General features: G+C 41.6%; 1 long non-coding RNA gene across 1 annotated transcript; it reads left to right on the forward strand.

The window, feature by feature from the left end:
- The first annotated feature begins 6,003 nt into the window (after nt 1-6,003).
- Nucleotides 6,004-6,837, forward strand: LOC125309877. The gene is made up of 3 exons (XR_007196209.1): nt 6,004-6,117; nt 6,265-6,376; nt 6,673-6,837. It is a non-coding gene; the product is annotated as an uncharacterized LOC125309877 (long non-coding RNA).
- The last annotated feature ends 15,065 nt before the right edge of the window (nt 6,838-21,902 follow it).

Here is a 21,902-nt window from a genome sequence, read left to right on the forward strand (position 1 = left end):
AATTTTGCATTGTAGGCATAACTAACATGCAATAACGCCGCCAACAACAACCAAAACTAGGCTAATCATTGTCAACATGTAAATTAAATGTAACATTAGTGTGAATCAAATTAAAATGTTCTGTTTTGCAAACGTAGGCATAGTAACAGAATAATTTAATAATGTTACAAAGATACTACATCAATCCGTATGTTTCATTGGGCTACTAGGCTATTTGTTTTGCCTTGATTCATTTAGGCTAGGCCTTTTTATTCAGGGGCCTTATTCACAAAGAATTTTAAGGCTAAAAGTAGCTCCTAACTGGCGAATTTAGGAGCAACTCCTAAAAATAATGGGCGTGTCACTCCTAACTTTAGGACTCCTAATTTTTTCACAAAAAGTAATTCACGAAGCATTTTAGACCTAAAAGTAGCACCTAAGTCTGGGACAACTTAAGTCGAGAGGACTCCTAACTCACTAAGACCTATTCATAAACAGCTTTTTTGTGGCATTTTACGTTGCGATGTTTTGAAATAGCCTATGCACAACAGGAGCTTCCAATCGCAAGGGAACAATTTTGCATTCATAAAAGGGATGCAATAACGCCACCAACAACAACCAAAACTACTCATTGTTAACATGTAAATGAAATGTAACGTTTCATTGTGAATCAAATTAAAATGTTCTCCTCTTTGCAAACGTAGCCTAGGGATATGGTGACAGATTCATTTAATAATGTTGCAAAGGTAGGCTACTGCCTACTGTCAATCCATAGGCCTATGTTTCATTAGGCTACTAAGATATTTGTTTTGCCTTACTCTTTATTCATTTAGGCTAGGCCTTTTTATTCAGTTATTAATCATCTTCCGTCCTTTGCACTACTTAGCGCACGCATTCTCCGACCTGTCACCTGTCAGTCATCATCGGAAGAGAGGTGTTTGGAATTCCCGCGTTACAATCGTCAGCCAATCAAGGTGGTCACTTCAGTCAAGCTCGTGCATGAGTTATGACGTCATCCATAGCCACGAAGACTCACTCCTAGTTTAGGAGTTGTCTGAAAAGCTTTGTGAATAACTTTTAAGAGAAAACTCCAATCTAAAATCTTTAAGTGCGATTTAGGAGTAGCCTACTCCTAGTAGTAAGATAAAAGCCTTTGTGAATAGCCCTACGGCCCCAGTTATTCATCATCTTCCGTCCTTGTGTAGCTTAACGCATTCTGAGACCTGTCACTCATCATCGTAAGGGAGGTGTTTGGAATCATGCCAGCGTTACTATCATCAGCCAATCAGCCAATCAAGGTGGTCACGCTTGCCCATTTACCCAAATTAATGGTCGAATATTACTGATGATCATTGTTATTTAAGAACATGCAGTGTGCGTAGGGTACCAAAAACATCTTGCTCGTAAAAAGCATCATAACGCATTATTCTGGCGGGGTCTGTTATTTACTGTAGGCTGCACAAACCACATGCCTTTTATTTTGGGCAAGCCTGCATTCATTCATTCATTCAACCTTATTTATTCTCGGAGGTCATTGAGGGAAGCCCTCATTTTCAATGAAGCCGAAATTACAGAAGCCGAAGCAAAGCACTCCACAAACAAGACAACATTCGAGGGCCTTCTGTTGAAGAATTTTATATAAAGCCTGCGCTGACAGTAATCCTCCTGCCCCTGATAGGCCTACCACAGCTGTGGATAGTGTGGAATGTTCAAGTAATAACACAATCCAATGTGTGTCTCAATTGTCCCCCGCTGACCACCTCACACATTTCTCTAGATTTTTGCAACGAACTTACATGACACAATGCCATAAAATATGCCAGTTTTAGGACACAGAATAATGTTTGTAATGATACCAGGTAGGCCAGGTATTGTCGAAGGTGCATGGTGAAGTGAAATTCTTACTTTGGAAAACAAACATTTGCCGATATCATCGCCCGATCATCAGAATATTGCAACAGATTCTGTGTTCTGGACTGTAGGTAACTTGTTAAGCCAGTGGTTCTCAAACTTTTATTTTATTCCCCACTTTGATCAAGGGGCATGACTGATGATAGTGGAGATAACGTGTTATCCTGAGGCTTTTGCAAGTCAGCATCTTCGACGGTAGTCTATTAAAATATAAGTTTTCGATGTCCCAAACGGAGAGCCATACTTTATTGTTTTTAACGATCTCTATGCTACTCACAAAAATGTAGGCATGGGGACATGATGAAGTAGGTTATCCAACTGTCGTGTGTTAAATTATTGTGATTACGAGCCAGTGGTTTTCAAACATTATCGTGACTTCGGACATCTAACTAACTGCAACAGGCTCATATCGTCCTCGCATTCGCAAAATGAGGACCAGTGTTTTGTCAAATTGCAAATAGCTATTCGTTTTAACGATTTTTTTATGATAGTAGCCTATACAAAAAGCACTTCATACTATCTTAATCTTGGAATATGGGGAGGGAAGTGGCGCCGCCTGCAGTCAGCCAAATATTAATGTAATTCTGCATAAAGCAGATGTAATTGTTTATTGTACAGAAAAATAAAAATGACATGTCAAGCAGTCAATTGACTACATTGCAGTCAAGAAGTAGGGCAAATTAATTTACTTTAAACCAAAACGTGGGTCATAGTTGTCTAAGCCTCTATTAGCGTAGCCTGTTAAAAACGCCGCCAGATAGTATTAAATCGGCAACAACATTGTTTTCTGCAGAAGCCTACCCAAGGCTACAGATTAATTCTGAACAGTTATTTCTCTACTGGCTCAATTATCACACCACTGTTTTGATTTGCGTTAGTTCGTTAACCCCAACACTGACAATAATGTAGACAGCAAATTTCTATTTCGATTTTCGTGTAGTCAAGCCTTAAGCCATACCCAAGTAGCCTAAATCGAGGTAATGTTTAATTATGCATGATTTATTTTGTTATTGAATTAAGTAGGCTGGGATTACTCTCGCAACAATTATGTAAGGGACGGCAGGCAGAGCGATGTACAGTGGCAGAGCCGACGACAGTGGCTGAAAGTGGTACTAAAGCTTCACACAGCTTCACGCCGTGTAATGCGCGAATGAAGTGGTCATTTGAAAGCGATGCCCACTGTACATGCGTGAGACTGAGACGCTTGTTTGTTTGTTTGAAGTGCTTGTTTAGGGTGTGACTGTGAGAGGTGAATCGATGTGCTTTGATTCCAGCTTGGTAGTTGTAGTCTATGCGATTATAAAGCACGTATGTGTGGGAAGTATCCCAACAATGATAACACTTTCATTATGGCTGATTTAGCCACAGACCTTCAGCTACTGTACAGTGGGTCCCATTTAGAAGTGGCCACTTCATTTGCGCTTTCTGTGATTCATGCAGCTGGGTGAAATGTATTACAATTTTTCACCAAGAGGTGGCAGCTTAAGTCCGCTTGATACTGTAATCCAGGTGTTTTCAACCAGTGGCCATCAGTATTTTTCCCACGAACAATAACGGACGCAGCTCTCAACTTGGCCCGTTAAAATTTGAACAGTCTAGCGACGCATTTCATGAAGGCTCTTTTGGACATGTCAATTATTTGTACCACTGGTTAGATGTAAAACTGCATTTCGTTTTAGACTATTGGTATTTAATTTGTGCATTGACAATAAAGTTGAATATCATATGAACTAAAGATGACTAAAATCGTGCATATGTAGAAGAAGAAACATTCACAAAAATCCATGGCATGACCTCTCTTCTTGATAGCTGTTGAAAACTGCATGGAAATGACAGGGATTGTTTTGTTTGTTAATAAATAAATAAATAAATGTAAAACTGATACCTTCTGCTTTCCCCAAATACACTGTAGCCTACAGGTGTACACAGTGTTGTAATGTAACGGAGTACAAATACTTCATTACTGTACTTAAGTAGAATTTTCACGTATCTGTACTTTACTTCGCTATTTAAATTTATGTAAACTTTCACTTTTACTCCACTACATTTCCTAGATAAAATGTATACTTTTACTCCGTTATATTTCCACTAAGCATCTTCGTTACTCGTTACTAATACATAAAATTAGAAGAAATGTGTGCGACTGCAATAAGGGAGGTTTAGCGAATCACTGCTCCTAGATTGCATTACGCACGCTGCACACTCTATTTCAGCACTTGTTTGTTGCTAAAGGAGGAGGACGCACAACTGAAACCGCCATGGAAGCACGAGGACCTACTGGAGGACCTCCCGTTATCATAGATGACCACCCAAACGATAGTGTTGAACTCGGTGAACAGGGTAGTGGTGAAGATAACGTCATACACCCGTGGCCGTATTTGCAAGGAATGTTTCTGTACAATGGCAGCTTTCTGTGAAGCTGAACACTCTGCTGTTACCTGCCTCAGCGGCCTGTGAAAGGCTAATAGCATCGCAGGACTTGTCTTCAGTCCAAGAAGAGTAAGACTGAATAAGGCCCGGGGTGGGAAATCGGGAGAATTCCCGGTGGGCCGCTTCACTTTTGGGCCGGTCGAGGAAAAATATATTGACATTTGTCACATTAGCCTATCTTTTCTTAAAGTAGGACACGTTCCGCATTCTGTGCATGACACCAATGCAATGCCTCTGCATGGGTTGTAGCCTACGTGAGGGAGTTCTCCCCTCCCAAAAAGATTTGGTTGGGTCCATATAGCCCGTCTTTTCCAAAAAGTTTTCTCAGATACGGATAGCCGAGCCGGCCCTACAGTAGACACAAGCGCCAGGAAGGATGGATGGTAGAAAGAGGCCAGGAGAGACTGAGCAGCAGATCACCCAGTCGACCACCGAAATTAGTGATGAGGAGGCCATGACTACAGGGACAAGTAGAGAGGATAAATTAAAGTTATTTAATGTAAGAAAGAGCAATTACCCTACATGATAAACCTATATGCCTTGTTTGCTCAGAAGAGGGTGTAGTAAAGTAGGCTAAATCACCAAACAACAATATAGCCTACCCATGTAAAAAACATGTAGCCTAAACATTAGTTCAATATGCCTCTTTGTAGAAGCGTGGGATAGACTACATTTCAAAGGCTTTCTTTCTTTCTGTTTTTGTTAACTTGTGGAATTGTTCTTAGTTGAAGTGAATTATTATATAACCTTTACACATTTGTTGAACCATGGTACTAATAAAAACTACAGGATAGTAAAAGCTGAAATTTATCCAATTTCCACCACTATGGAAAACGTGGGCCGGTCTTGGGCCTGAAACTCCCAAGCACTGAATTCTGGCAACTTTGAAAACCAGCTTCTTTTGAAGATGAACTGACACCTTTTCAGTTTCAACTAATGACTGGCATTTGTAGCTGGACATAGGTGGCCTGTGTGTGTGTGTGTGTGTGTGTGTGTGAGAGTGAGATGGTGACCTGGGGAGAAAGCCCTAGAAATGCTCATACCACATGACCAAAATTTTCTCCCTACAAGCAGGTCATTTTTTTTTTTAAAGAAATAAGTTATTTATTTTTCATTTTTACCTGAAGTTCATACAAAAGTGACATTTCTGTTTCTGTTCTTTGATGTCAGCTCTAAAAATATGCTGTTTATTCTTTGAACTTAAGAGAATTGTGCCTGAAAAGTCCTAGAAAAGAATGCGATTTTGATTTGATGAGTGAGATTAAGATATGGGAACCCTGAATATGCTTTATGCTTTACTATAAGAAAGCCAAAATAAAGTTCACAATAAAAGTTTAAAATAAAACCGCTTGCTTTTTACTTTTACTTCAAATACTTAAGTACATTAAATATCAGAAAATTACTTTTGATACTTAAGTACAGTATATATCAGATACTTTGAGACTTTTACTTAAGTAATATTCTAAAAGGTAACTTTCACTTCTACCAAAGTCTTTTTCTAGTGCGATACTTGTACTTTTACTCAAGTATTGCTTTCTAGTACTTTATACATGTAACGGGTAGATCAAGTGTACTACATGTCCCAAGATCCCTGCCTATGCTCCGCCTTCACCTGGCTGCGAGGCTTACCTGACGTAGGGCATTCGTCTTTTTAAATTAATGACCCTGCGAAAGCTCACCTGTGCTGTCTTGCTGGGAGAATTGTTTGGTGTCGGCGTTTGGTGTCTGCTTTCTCGTTGCTGTCCCTCCGAACTCATCTGCTGTACCCTTTGTGTCGTTTCAGTCAACGCGTCTTTGGTATGTGTTACTTATTTTATCAGTATAAACAGACATTCACACTGGTGGGATGTTAATCCTGGTAAGCACAACCAGTATTGCTTTACCTCTGTCGTGGTGACTGATTCAGTGACGCATAGCTTTATTCCACGTTGTATTTTGTTGCAGCTCAACCGTGTGTTTTTGCGACTAGCGACTGCGGTTGTGCCGGTAGCGCGACTCATCTCTGTAGCCTACGGCCTGGCTGTCTTACTGTGGTGATCCTAAGTTCCCGAACCTGGTAGGCATTCGTTTAGAATGTATTGTGGGTTGCCTACCCTTTGCCTAGTCACCCCAGATGCTCACTATATTCACTGAATAGTTTTACTGCTTGTATGATTATGTTTAAATAGCTCTTTTGAATGTTGTATGTCACTTGTGATTGATTATGTATTCAACTACTCATTTGGTATTGAACGCATATCTGACTAGTGGCATGTTTGTTTTTAGAAATGCTTCCAGTGTGCAGGTTCTGAGTATAACTATATTGGACTTTTTGCATATGTATTAATGTAATTCTGTGCTGGTCTATTTCAGGAGGTGTGCCGTTTCTCCGCACCCTCGAACGTCACCATAAAGCGGTCAATCACTGTTTTCCCCTGGCCACTTTGTAACAGTGCACCCAAAGGTTGTTATTTTGTTTTGTGGAAAATTGTATGTTTTGTTTGGGTTTTCTTTGTGTAGCTCTACTGTATAGTTGTCCTGCTCTTTCTGTTGCGGGCCGAGTCACCTGTCCGTGATATCCAGACCTGACCTCTTCAACTATCCCCCTCCCCCTGCATTAGCCTATTCACAGTGTGTGTGTGCATACAACAGCTTGCCCATTTTGGGGTGTATTACACTAGTTATAGTATCAAGAAGTTACTGGGTTCATTGTGTGCCCATTTTGGGGTGTATCACCATTGTGAGTAGAAAAGTAATTTTTCCCATTTAAACGCTTATGGAATAGTTTCTTCTAGTGTGTGTGAATTGCTTTGCAGTCCCATAGACCCCTCCCCCCTGTGTTCAGTCTGGGTACTACGCCTTATGCCTCCACTTCGTGGTGGTTGGCCTGATACCCGCATCCGCCCCTCAGCAGTGGCTATAGTAGAGAGCTGCCCCTTTTTGTTTTGTTCCCCTTGCCTGCCACTAGGGTGGGAGATATATTTTTCTTATTTTCTTTACAATGTTTGAATGTCTGTGTAGGGTGCCTGGTACTGTCTAATTATTGTGAGAAAATCAACCCCCAGAACCTTGAAAATAATAGTGGTTGCAAATAAAATCTATTTTTGTATTTTGGAAAATCAGCCTCTGTCTAGTCATTCAGTTGTCTACCCTAGGCAGGACATTCTGTTACTAAGGCAAAGTTACATACAACACTGGTATATGACCTTTCATTAGTCCAGTTGCAATGGATGAACTGTGATTAACTGCCCTACTTGTGATTGTTTAGAGATTTTAAAGCTTTTATAACAATGTTTCACATTTTTTGGCTAGCGCTACAAATCTATTCACCTTCGCAGCGCCAGCAGGCTACTTGCTGTGCAGCCTGCACACACACACACACAGGCATGCCAAACAAGCATACACAAAAGTTTCAAGAGTGGGGGTGGAGTAGAAGATGGATACAAATTGATTAGTGTGATTTATGTTCGCGGAACGGATGTATAGGACTGAGCGGCGGTCATATTTTGTACCGCTATGCGGTACATCTAGTTTATTTAAGGGGCCACCGGAGGAGTTTTGGGAGCGTTAGTCAAAAAAGACATGACCCTCCCTCGCCAGCAAGATTTTTTCTATGACCCTCCAAAGTGATTGAGGAAAAACGCATGACCCTCCCTAACAATTTATTGATGCCTTCTGTACTGGGTCAATTAGGGAGCTTGCATGCTACCACTCCTTCTTTGAAATGCCTTGAAAAGGCTGTCGTTTGCACAATTTCACAAATAATCACCGGGACCGAAACATACCTGTCAACTTTTTCCGGGTTTATCACGTAACTTTTTTTCCGCTGTCTTAGGAGGATCTGCAGGGCCGTCGCGAACTTGACAGGTGCGAGGCCCTTTTCACTTACGTGCATGAAACCATGTGACAGCCTACTACACGTAGCCTACCTGTCGGTGCATTTTAATAGTAGGCTAATAGGCTACACCAGCTTGTCTAAGAGGGTAATTGTATAGCCTATAACATTAGCTGAGTCACATACTGTAGGCTATTTGGCCATAAGCCGTTTGTCATAGGCTACATTACGAAACCAAACAAAGCACTTTAACAGGGGGAATTAACTGGGCATGAATCATGGTGCTGAACGCTATTTGTCAATAAGCAGAAACACACTCGACATTCAAATTAATGATCAGATGTGCACTATGGAAACTGGTCTGACATTGACACACCATATCCTGAAAAAACATTTTCTAGCTTACTTTGCCGCAAACTTAGCCATGAAATCATAGGCCAGCTTGCAGGTAGGCCTATAGCCTAACGTCTTTTTGAATTCATAGAAGGGCGAGCCCACTAGTTTCTCCTATGACATGGAGGTGCGCAAATAGTTTTTAATAGCCTGTTCAACTTCGAAAAGCTTAGTTCACCCGATGCCAGTTAGGCTACTGATCGCAATTTAAAAGTTGGGGAAGGTTCATCTTTTTAAGTGCAGTAGGCCTATCTGTCCCCTTTTGAATTATATTTCGAGCCTGTTCTAACTAATCTTGCTGGCGACTAAAATAATGAAGTGAGACGTCATTCCGTTTCAAACGTTTAATAAATTGAAAAACGTAACATATTTACAGCGAGTGGTTGGCTTGAATTGCCTGCATCCTTAAAAAACATGGCCGCCGCACGACCTTAAGAATCACAGCGTGTATAACGTAACACGCACAATGTCCCATGGGTAATGAAGTCCATTTCAAGTCCGTTTCCTATATCCCAAATTAAACTGACCAACAGTCTCTTTTAATCTAATCATATATCTGACACATGAACTGTTAATCTTAACACTAATTTATGAATTTACTAACTTATTAATTTACTGTTCTTTTAAATCATCTGTTCTAAATTAATTCTCTTTCTAGTAAATAAATTCTCAACAGAGCCATTATGAGGTAGCCTACAGTGTGTTATGTCCTGGGATTCGGACATGCTCAAAAAAAAAAAAAACTTTTATAATTTTTATAGATGGTTATGAGGAGCAATATGAGAAAGAAATTTGATGATTATTGATCGTTGTTTTGGGACGTTAAGCCTTCCATATGTGTCAGTGAAGGAGATTGAAGAAACATGCTGTCACGTCAGGTAACCTAAATATTCTTAGTGATTATGAGGAACAATATGATTGCAGCAATATTTGGTGATCACTGATTGTTGTTTTAGGACATTAATCCACGTGAAGATTTTTGCTTAGGCTACAATAGGCGTTAATAAAGAATAAACGCTTAATGTCATCTTTGGCCAGGTGCGAGGCCATGGGCGATGGCCCAAATATTGCTGTTGTCATGAATACGAAAGTTGGGTGACCCTTCCTCCTAGAATAAAAAAATGGCTGACCCTCCCCTCAACAAAGAATAAAAAGACATGACCCTCCCCTACTTTCCTCTGGTGGTCCATTCCATAAATACCGAACGGTCCCTAAAATACATTGTTCCTCCAATGCTTACCAGTTAAAAATGTAGCCAATGATGTGCATGCGTGGCAAGTGATAGCACACTCATCTCGCCGCCTATTTGCGGAATACTTTGCTCTGGTCAGATGCCACCAGTGGGGGCGTATGACCTGGTGGCCTGGCCTCTCCCAACAGCCGCGGTCAGGGGAGCCAGGTGGGTGGGTGGGGGGGCGGTTGTGTGTAGGGGATGGCTGAAGCTGGGTGTGGTGTGCCTTTCAGAGGTCATCGACGAGGCAACGGGGCGGAAAGCAATCTGGCAGCTGTCAGTCTTCATGCGGAGCTCGGCCTGGACAGCCCCAGCTGCTCATCAGCACTAGAGCCGAGCAGGCAGGATTGAGCTACGCTCTTTTCACCTGTTCTCCACCCCCAACCACAAACACACACACACATACACACACACACAATATCTCATTCGGAGTGCTATAAAAATAGAAAATGTGATTAAGATGTGATGATTCATTCTCTTTTGTTTGCTGGTCTGTTTTATTTTGCCTGAGTAAGGGGGAAGGAATCCTGGAGTGCATTGTTTTTTCTTGTTTAGTTTTTTCCCCTCTCCACTGCAGAGTCAGATGGCATGCACTGCAGGGTGGTAAACTTTGACAGATGAGTATTTATAAGTAAAAAAAAACAAAACACAGACATCATGCCCAGCTCTGCTTGAGATAGTTCTGTAAAGAACAACCCAGCAAACAAAATAACGTCACGTCAACCTGGGGTTCCCCTACCCTGGAAATCCAAAGTTCTCGCAAGAGCACAATGGAATTGTCTCTGCGAGACACTCTGGCAAAGAGCAATGACGCACGTTACTTTTTCCCCTTGCATTCCGGGGAACCAGTAAAACTGATGAAGACAGCGCTGCAACGTTAGAGGACAGTAAACATGGTCTAGTGTTATCCAATTGCGTGCAGTGAGATTTTTAAATGCATGCTTGTTGCCGCCCCTCGAGTTGGGCCATTACATTGCTCTTTGCCAGACCCTTAATCTTTCTAGATTATCAGGGTCTGGATTTCCCAGGCTAGGGGTCCCCCATACCCCACCACAGATTTCCACCACAGTTGAGCTAACCTATCATATAAAGGTGAGCTAGCACAGTTTGACTATGTTATACGTTCACATTTAACATGTTTTAACATTACCTGTTTCCGACTACGTAGAGTACTTAAACCACAACGTTTCACTCAGTTATTGAAAACTTTATAGGCTACATACACAGCCAGACATGTTACTTACTTTCATCGGTGGCCACCGATGGTGTACTTTTTCCGAATGCTGTAGCTGAACTTCATTGCCTCACGTGCAGGTAGCAAACAAACTACCATATTTTCCGGACTATAAGTCGCTCCAGAGTATAAGGGGCCGTTTATACGAGAACGATTGCTAAGGAAGACGACAAAATATTTTATCATAAGTGCCTTTCGTTTACACGGCGACCCCGCCATCGGGCTTGAAGACGCAAAAATCTGGAAGACTCCTTCCAGAGTGTAGAGTTTTGAAGACGAATTCGGGTTAAGCGTCTCCGCCTAAACGCTAAACCAAAGATCCTTGATTACCTCTCTGGCTAAACTGTCAAATTAGAATGTCTCGCGCCGCGACGCATCGGGTTCTATCACACCACCACCCAGCGGTCTGGAATGCATTTCCAATCGAATATCACATACTCTTGCGTTTTCATATAAACAAAGATTTACCCCTGAGAATGCTTGTCTAAACGCGAATAAAAAAATTCGCCACTTCTGCGTCTTCTCTTTTCATCGTCACCATATAAACGTAGCCTAAGTCGCATTAGTCAAAAAATGCGTCATGAACAGGAAAAAAACATATAAAAGTCGCATTTGTTTAGAAATGTATTTCACAAAATCCAAAACCAAAAACAGACACTATGTAACTGGACTATTGAGGCCAAAAATATTAATGTTAATGAAGACAAAGGAGTGAAGGCAGCCAAGAGGAGGGCCGGAAGGTCTAATTGTAAAGCAAAAGATTCACTGAAAGAAAATGCCATGTGATACACCAAAATTTAGCCAACATGTGGAGAATACAATGCAATCAAGCATTTTGGGCAATGTGGAGTCACAAGCTGGCAGCAGATTAAATGTTCATGAGAGAGAAAAATATGGTTTTAAAAGGATGTGACCGAAGCAAGCCAGAAGGTAATTGTAAAGCACAATTTACAAACGATTCACTGAACAAAAATGCTGATATAGTACATGAAAATGTAGCTAAAAATGTGGAGAATGCAATACAATCAAGCATTTTGGGCAATGTGGAGTCACAAGCTGGCAGCAGATTAAATGCTCACGAGAGAGAAATAGACGGTTTTAAAAGGACGTGACCAAAGCGCAAACCAGGCGATCGGCCTTTAGGCCCAACAGTAATTGTAAAGCAATTTACAAAAGATTCACTGAACAAAAATGTTGATGTGGTACATGAATATTTAGCTAAAAATGTAGAGAATGCAATGCAATCAAGCATTTTGGGCGATGTGGAGTGACAAGCTGGCAGCAGATTAAATGCCCACGAGAGAGAAAAAGAAAAAGGTTTTAAAAAGACGTGCACAGACCGGTTTTAATAGGATGTGCAGACCAAAGCTGCAGCAAGCAGGTGATATTTAGAAATTTATTTCAAAAAATCCAAGACCAAGAACAGACAGATGTAACTGGACACATAGAGGCCAAAAATATTGAGAATGTTAATGAAGACGAAGGAGTGAATAGCGGCAAGAGGCAAGCCGAAGGCTGCTGACGAGTGCCCGCGCTAATTGTAAAGCAATTTACAAAAGATTCACTGAACAAAAATGCTAATGTGGTACATGGAAATGTAGCTAAAAATGTGGAGAATGCAATGTTAGCAAGGATTTTGGACGATATATTGGCACAAGCTGGCAGCAGAAGAAATACTCGGACGGGCCATCTCCAAGAGAGCGAGTGAAAAAAATATGCGCATTTAACCAGGGCCTAAATTTCAGCGTGGGATTGCGGGTAGCCTATTGTAAATTGTAATAATAAAAGTCCCACAACTCCATCATAATGAGAGAAATTCCCACACATGTTAGCGCTGTCTGATAACGTTATCCAATAATGGAGCGGATATAGACACGGAGCGCATAGTAGGCCTACTTTTTTTTTTTAGTGTGTGTATTCATTATGTGAAATATAATTAGTAGCAAAACAGTGATCAAATATTAGCCTACATGGCAGTGAGTTTTGTTTTCAAATGTTTTCATGCATGTCTACTGTAGATAACGGGTGAGGAATGTTTAGGAGACAGACTATCATAAATCCTTAAATCCTTATGGCGGGGGTCTTTTATTTAGGCTGCGCAAAGCACAGCACATTTATTTGGGACATGGCTTGTACTGTTTGATATTGCTAAATATCGGGACTGATGACCACTGAAATCTGTGGGGTATTTGATGGTTCAAGTGTCGAGATTTCCATCAGCTTATTGCGAGATAAGGCATCTGCTTTCATTTATTCATGGGACATGTGTTGTGTTGAAATGGAAACCTTATTCTGTACAGCCAAAGAGGTCTACGACAGCCTAAATTTAGTTATTTAGTTAGTTATTATAATTCTGCATGATTTACTTTTTTATGAAATTCGTAGGCTGATGCCTGGTAGCAACAATTGTGTTTAAATAGGTTACTGCTTCAGCCTCTGGCAAGCTCAGAAGGGGGTGGCATGCAACTGGTAGCTGAGAGCAACGTGTTGGAGACTCGTGGTGTAAGACAATGACTTTTCATTGGCAACACTATTAAACCAACCGACAATAGAAAATATTAAGAAGAGCTCTTTTATGAGTTAAATTGAAACAAAATTATTACTGGCTTTTATTTGTCCGAATCTGAGGCCCGGCTATAAATAGAATCCCGGCCATAATTTCAGGATTTAGGTATGCACATGTGCTTCAGGCATAGCGCTACCACTAATCTCTGACTGAAAGTGCACAGAACTTGTGCATTTGAGAGCGCTCTCTCCCGGCTAGACAGTAATGTTTCATGTAGGGTTCATGTCAGTTATTATGAATTAATATTTAAAAACATGTTCAATTATATATTTTTTTCATATATAAGTCACACCTGACTATAAGTCGCAGGGCCAGCCAAACTATGAAAAAAAGTGTGACTTATAGTCCGGAAAATATGTAGTGTTAATTTTGTCACCTATTTTTTAATTTAGTCTTAGTCTTAGTCTTGTGACAAAATGTCCTTTTTAGGGCATATTTAGTCATTCAAATATCTTTTTGTTAGAACTTTTAGTCCTAAAAGATTTTTAGTCTAGTTTTTAGTCAAAAACATTTTAGTTGTTTTTTTTTTAAATAAATTATTTCTGATTACCATTTCAGTGAAATAGTGTTTCACACATCTACAGTTATATTGCTTGTCCACAGGGCTACTTTCTGTGTTAGAACTTTGACCATCAGTATGTTTACATGCACAGGTAAACAGTTTGAATGGACCACCATAGACATGATTTGAATGGACCACTGTCATGATCTTCGTAGACCAGTGTTTCTCAAAGTGTGGTCCGCACTGGTGGTCCGCAAGCTATCCCAAGTGGTTGGGACCACTATATTATAGATGAGTTGTTTGCAATATTGAACCAACTTGTACTGTATGTAAATGTAACTGTATGTTACATGTAAACTGTATGTTAATGTAAACTTGTACTGTATGTAAAAAACAGTTCTGCAACACTGTCAATGTAAGATATGCCAGTTAAATCATATGAATCCTCTGACACAATAAGCAAAGTGCAAAGATAGTAAGCAAGGTGGTTCAGTGAGTAGGCCTATTGTTTACTGTTGAAGTAGGTCTAATTTTTTTTTTAGCTAGGTGGTCCGTGCGTTTCTTTTTTATTGGTTAGTTAAGTGGTCCTTCGTCTAAATAAGTTTGAGAAACACTATCGTAGACCCAAGTATTAATGTTTTACTCCGCCACGCTAGATGGCGATATGCGCAACACATGCCCCAAACTCTCCATCTTAGCAGAAAATATCTTCCATATTAGATTACTTGCTAGCAAACTTTGCATCATCAGTGTAACTAGTTAAATAGTTGACATTACTTGCTGATAATTTGTATTTTTGTATTTGTATTTGTTAATTTGTATATGTATGAGAGAAGCTTCAACTTCTGGGTATGTAGCATTGTGGCATAAAGCTTAGGTAGTTAGCTTGCTATTTCTGACAGAAATCTCCGGTGTTATTGTTCCATGTAGTTTCGTGTTGCAGCCACAGGGTTGCAGCAACAGCACGTAGACTAGCCTACAGGAAAGCTGCTGCGCATGAACTCATTTGGAATATTTTGAAAACCGTAACAGCTAGATATTCTGTCTTCTCATTTTGAAGACGAAATGAAGAGAGATTTTATCTTAGTTTTTATTTCATGCAAAACATTTTAGTCTAGCCTTTTTTCGTCAACAATAATGAATCTTAAGATAGTCTTAGTCAGTGTTTCAGGACATTAGTGCAGTCTCGTCATCGTCTCGTCTTAGTCATGAAAAAAAAGGTCGTTGACGAACATATTTCCTCTCGTCTCGTCTGACGAAATTGTCTGACGAACACTAAAACAAACGTCCTCTTGATGTCCCCCATATAACATTATTGTCAGGCCGACACAAGGACATCCTTGGGAAGTTTATGAAATGACTCAATGATGAACTTAGCGGGGACGTCCCCAAAATGTTTGACACCGGACATCACACAAGGACCAAAGAAGAACTTGCTCCGGACATCAACAATGTTCCGGTGACATCTGCTAGAGAACGCGGCGGTGGGGACCAATCGGGGACGTCTTGAAAATTGTGTTAACGTTCGGGGAACTTCCCCTGTTCGTTGGAAAAGTGATTCTCAGAACCTGGTTTGCTGTGACTTTTTTTAATCCATCAAACAAGAACCAGCAGAAATGACCTCAGTTTCTTTTTGAAGACAAGCAAGCGTATAAGAAAGAAAGAAACAAAAAAAGACAAAAACGACCAAGATGGAGAAAGGAGAGGACGTTAATGTCTGGCCATTGTAACAAGACAACAACGCCACGCAGCTTTGTCATTGTGACGTTGATTCACGGGGAGCCTGATTGAACATGAGTTGTCCGTTTCTTCTTTTATCCACCTTCTGTTTCACACTCTCAGTGAGCGCCACATGGCTGATCGGCATGTCAGTGGTGGCAGCCGGCAGAAAATGACGCCGTCTCAAACGGTTTTCAATTTCACGTCCTCGTCCGACTGCAGACATGAGCACACCTTTGGAAGAAGGCATGCCGGCCTTGCTACTTTAGAGTGCACTGTGTGAAAGAGAGAGAGACACTCAAAGAGAGAGAGAGAGAAAGATTGAATAGGAAAAAGAGAGGAGGGGAGAGGAGGGAAGAGAAAGGGACTTACAGCGAGAGACAGACACAGACAGATGTGGAGAGAGAGAGTAAGGGAGACACAGGGAAAGAGACAGGGACATACAGAAAAGGAGAGAGGGAGTTGCTCAGACAGAGACAGATGGAGAGAGAGAGAGAGGGAAAGAGAGAGCATTAGAGGGGAGAACTTGGACCATGCACTTATTAGTCTGGCCACGTTCTTGAAAGACTGACTGCTCTTTCCGTAGGCTTTCGAATTACAGCCTCATATTGCCTTTGGCTTAAAATATGAATACAATGCAATTATAAACCTGCAGCCAGGGCCTACTGAGACACGGACAAGGCCACAGGCGCAGACACCGGCTATGGAAATGATTGGAGAATTTGAAGAATGAAAACAATCGGAAAATTGGCATAGCTGAGACCTGCGTGTTTCCATGAGATTGTTCCTGGAATGAGATGAATAACTCGCTTTCATTTCTTTCCTTCTCTCTTCTGCTCTTTCTCTCTCTCTCTCTCTCTCTCTCTCTTCTTCTTTCCGCCTGTAAGGAGTGAAACAATGCATTCTCTTTCCTGGGGGCATGCTGTCAGTGTGTGTTTTTGATGTCTTAATACGGCAAAGAGGTGTGTGTGTGTGTGTGTGTGTTTGGGGTGTTAAGATGGTGCATTTAGGAATGCTTTGAGAGCCTTGGCTAATTAAATTAGCTTATGTGTCGAGTGTGACTCTGTGTGCTTTGTGTGATTGTGCATGTGGCAATAAGCAGAAAGCAAATTAAATCCACCCAAACAAACATGTGACACATACAGGCATCCGCCGGGGGTGAGGTGAGTGGTATTCACTCGTATCGGCCACAAGTAAAATTAAACCCCAAAAAGTCCCCCAAGACGTCAGGAAATGAAAAGGTTAGTCGAAAAAGTTCCAAACACACACACACACACATAAACAAGAAAAAAAACCTGACAGAAAAATAATAGAGGCTTATGCTGGTGCATTTACACACTTATACCCTATCAGCAAATAAACTAAACCAAAGAACAGGGATACGAGAGGAACCAGTAGCTGAACACTTACGAGTAGTGTAAGGCAGATCACACAAGAGTCATACGGAGACTGAGTGGGGGCTATACGGCACATGTGTGTGTGTGTGTGTGTGTGTGTGTGTTCCTCTCAAACAGCTAGATCCCCAATAGAACAGGGTCCACTGTGATCTTCACGGATCCCCAACACGGATCCCCAACAGAACAGGTGATCTCCATGGTGATCTCCATAGCTCCCCAACAGAACAGGGTCCACTGTGATCTCCATGGGTCCCCAACAGAACAGGGTCCACTGTGATCTCCATGGATCCCCAACAGAACAGGGTCCACTGTGATCTCCACAGATCCCTGATTTCTTTTTTTCCCTCCTTTCTATTTTTATTTTTGTCCCCTCTATGATGCCCTAGAGCACTTTGTTGCCTGAGCGAACATGAAATTTCTCCGATTATCTTACAGTGAGGCTGCGGACGCAAAGAACTGGAGCTAGAGCCAGAGGAAAAGGTCAGGGCCAGGTCTCTAAACAGGAAAAAGAAGGGAGAAGGAGAGGAGGAGGAGAAGAAGGCAGAGAGGAACAGAGAGGGTGAAAAAGAGGAGAGGAAGGTAGAGAGGGATGTCAGAAGGCGTTTCTACTGAAATGCCAATATTTTTCTGCTTTAGACGTCTAAGCAGGTCATGAGAATCAGACCTTTTCTAGTGTTGTGACCGTGTGTGTCAGGATGTGGCATTTTCTCTCTGGAGGATTCTGGGCCATGTGTATGTGTGTGTGTGTGTGTGTGTGTTTTAGCGATGTGAGAGAAGTAGATTTCTCATGGGCCCAGAACAAGCTCTATCGCTTCCAGTTATCTTTTTAACCTCCCATAGAGGTGTGCATGTATGTGTGTGTGTGTGTGTGTGTGTGTGTGTGTGTATATATGTCTGTGTGTTGCTATGTGTGTGTGTGTGTGTAGATATGTCCCTCACCTTTCAGCACAGAGCGCCCCTTCTCACCACACCAAGCGGTTCTGCCCTCACCCCGGGTCCTCAGCCTGGCGAGATGACTTCCTCCACATTCACAGGTGTCACGCCGGGGTCTCCTGACGTCATTTAACAGATGTGCGCTCCCCGCCCGCCAAAACCTTTAGACGGCGATGGGCAGCGGGGGCCGATGGGGACCGGAGATGACCTGCTCACATCTCCCATTAAGCCCCTCAATCCCAGGTGCAAGATTTAGCCGGAGGTCAAAGATGATGGTCAAAGATGATGCCTTTGAAAGCTACAAATAGCTGTGGTGGCTGAGGGGACCGTATATAATCCGTTTGATGTATACAGATATACAGTTTTTTTTAAAGATAACAGCTGATTTAAAAGGAGAATGTGCCTACAAATGACACCAATGCTTATGCTGCTGTAAATTAATTCTTTATTCCTTAATACAGTATATGATCAGTCACCACAAAATTCCCATTTGTGTTTCATTTTGTGCTTTTATGTTGTGTGTTTTATTTACTTAGGTGCTCCCTGTTATGGCCATGGCTCACTGGGAACAACGACTTGTGTCTCCATAACTGCATTTAAAAACAGTAAAAGTATACAACTGAATAAATGAGCGTATGGCCTGAGGAGTAAATCTCTCCTCATTTGTGCATACGTACGTGTGGTATGGTAAAGAAGGTGGGGTAAATCTCTCCTCATATGTGCATACGTACGTGTGGTATGGTAAAGAAGGTGGGGTAAATCTCTCCTCATATGTGCATACGTACGTGTGGTATGGTAAAGAAGGTGGGGTAAATCTCTCCTCATATGTGCATACGTACGTGTGGTATGGTAAAGAAGGTGGGGTAAATCTCCTCATACGTGCATACAGTACGGACGTGTGGTATGGTAAAGAAGGTGGGGTAAATCTCTCCTCATACGTGCATACGTACGTGTGGTATGGTAAAGAAGGTGTCGAGGGTCAAAAGCAGAACATATGGTATCTTTGGAAACTTTCAAATGAAGTTTTTTGTAAGCGAGAGACAGAATCAGACAAAGATGATCATTTATGAATTTGGATAAATTAACACAGTTCATGCCTCAACCTAGTTTGGCATGACAGTGACATGCCAATGTATCATCTGTTAAGGTATGTAGACTGACAAGTTGACACAATATTGTAAAAAAATATATCTACAATTCCAAGTAAATAAATAAATGTGAAAAATAACTTCTTGTCTATCTTGCATCCTAACCTGCATTTGGCATTTCTTATTTCACTTGGTTATTTTATTCATTTTATTAACTTTAAAATAGGCAGCCAGGTTCAGGTCTGTCTAAACGGAGTCAGTCTCTGCCCAGAATATATTATTTATACATAGCATTTCCTTACAGGTGCCAAGTGAAATTGATGGAATAGCCTGCAAATCAGCCTCTGACATCAGCTGACGCACGTCACACATTGGGCCACCTTAGAGCCCGGCTCTTCATTAAGGAAGTGACACAAAACTCAATCAGTACCTGGTATCCCCTGGCACCAGAGCCAGATTGGATTTTAAAATAAATGTCAGAATGTGTCTTACACTGACTGTGTGTGTGTGTCTGTGTGTGCGAGCATGCGTCTGTGTGTGTTTGTATGTGTGTTGTTTTTAATATTTCAGATTGGGATTTGTCGGTGTTACGACAGCCCAATGGAGTATAAAATAAATATATAAACAAAATAACAAATATTTAAATAAAGTCAATAATAAAAAATGAGAATATGATTGCATTTAAATTGTCAGCACATATTTTGTAGCATAGCTATTTTGTCACAGGAAAACTTAGCACACAACACAGATATGTTTGCATTTATATAAATATTTATCTGTTTTGCGTGTATGCATTTATTTATTTATTTATTAGTTTGTGTTGGTATTTATTTATTTATTTGTTGCACCACAGTCATTAGGGAGGCTAAATAACAAACATGCAGTGGCAAAGATCGGGGCCCAGAGGTCCCCTGTGACCAGAGAGCTGGGCTCAGAACACTCATTAGTCCCTGGCATAAAAGTCAGGGGTCACTGACTGCATGCACACTGACACACACACACACACACGTACACACACTCACTCACACACACTCACTCACACACACACACACACACACTCACTCACTCACACACACACACGCACACTCTCTCACACACACACACAAACACGCACACATACACACAGACACACAAATCGATCCCAGAGGACTCGCTACACAACATGGCACAATCCCTGGACGCAGCATGCCCTAGTTGCTGTGTGCTGGGTTGAATGGTAAACGACTTTTGCGTTGGAGGGTATGCTAATGAAGGAAACTGATAAACTAGAATGCCTTATTTACACCTCTCTCGCCTTGTTCCTGCTTACAACCCCTTCACCCCCATCTTGGTGAAAATAAAAGTGTGAAGGCAGTGTGAAAAACAGGTAAATGAAATGCAATCATACACCCCCAATTCCTCCCTTCCTCTCTCTCCCGTTTGCAGTGACGGCTCAATCCCTGTGCTGTTCCGTGGCGATGCCTTCCGTTTAAATTGAGTGCTGGAAATTGCTCCCCGAAGTCTCCCTGTGACTCTCACAAGCTGTGTGTAACAGATGGCATTCAGATAAACTATTACGTCTATTTGTGTTTCCTCACAAAGGAGAGCCACCATGAGGCCAAGTGTTAAATGTAATTAGAAAAGCTATAGTCCAAGGACATTCTCCAAAAAGTGTGTGTGTGTGTGTGTCTCTGTGTGTGCCAGAACAGCTAACTGGCAATGCCAATTCAGAATTATCCATTATTGTTGGATCTTCCTGCGTGCTGTCTGCCAAGAAACTGAAAAGAGTATAAACAAGGAGGCCACCATGGAAGTGTGACTTTGGGCTTGTTTTGGTGGTGAGCACACTGCGGTGTGTGTGTGTGTGTGATAGAGAGAGAGAGTGTGTGTGTGTGTGTGAAAAAGAGAGAGAGTGTGTGTGTGTTTGTAAGAGAGAGAGAAAGACAGAGTGAGTGTGTGTGTAAGAGAGAGAGAAAGAGAGAGAGCGAGTGTGTGTGTGAGAGAGAGAGAGAGAGAGAGTGGGGCAAATGAGTGGAGTATCACATTCCAGTGGGACATTGGTCTACCCCGCCTATTGCCATCAAAACAGTCCCACACATAATAGAACAGATTTGGATGAAAAGCAACATAGTACAGTGCAAATAAACAAACAAACACACACACACACTAAGCTGCCATTTCCCCCTCTCTTATTCCCAGCGTGCCCGTCCTTCTTAGTGCTCTCATTGGGTTGGCATCACAGAACTGCCTGGGTAACTCCGCTGCTCTAACTGGTGTTTGAATGAGCTACTGTATCATAGCCCATCAGAAAACCATCTGTTGACGCCGGGGATAATGAGAACTGGTAGCAGCCTAAGATATAGGGGTTTGTGCATAAGGACAAGGCTAGTCACTTACTGTAAGTGAAAGGTTGCTGAGTTGAAGTCAACTCATATTGGTACAGCTTTATTGAATATTTCTCTAATCGCTCCTGATAATGTGTTGACAGTCGTGTAATGGACCAGGAGAATAACGTGTCACCACCTTCTTCCCCGAGGGAGAGAGGTGAGTAGCCCCATCCATCATGGCGAGCAAAAGCACTTTGTCCGGTGATGATCTGTGCTCGTGTCCTGGACATCGTAAGCAGAGGTCTCCCCCCTCCCTCCCCACCCCCAACCCCAAACCCCACCACTTACATGATTTGAATTGATATATTAAAACTGGCTGACACCACATTACTGTTACCT

The sequence above is a fragment of the Alosa alosa genome, chromosome 16, assembly GCF_017589495.1.
Source record: "Alosa alosa isolate M-15738 ecotype Scorff River chromosome 16, AALO_Geno_1.1, whole genome shotgun sequence".
Classification (NCBI taxonomy): Eukaryota; Metazoa; Chordata; class Actinopteri; order Clupeiformes; family Clupeidae; genus Alosa; species Alosa alosa.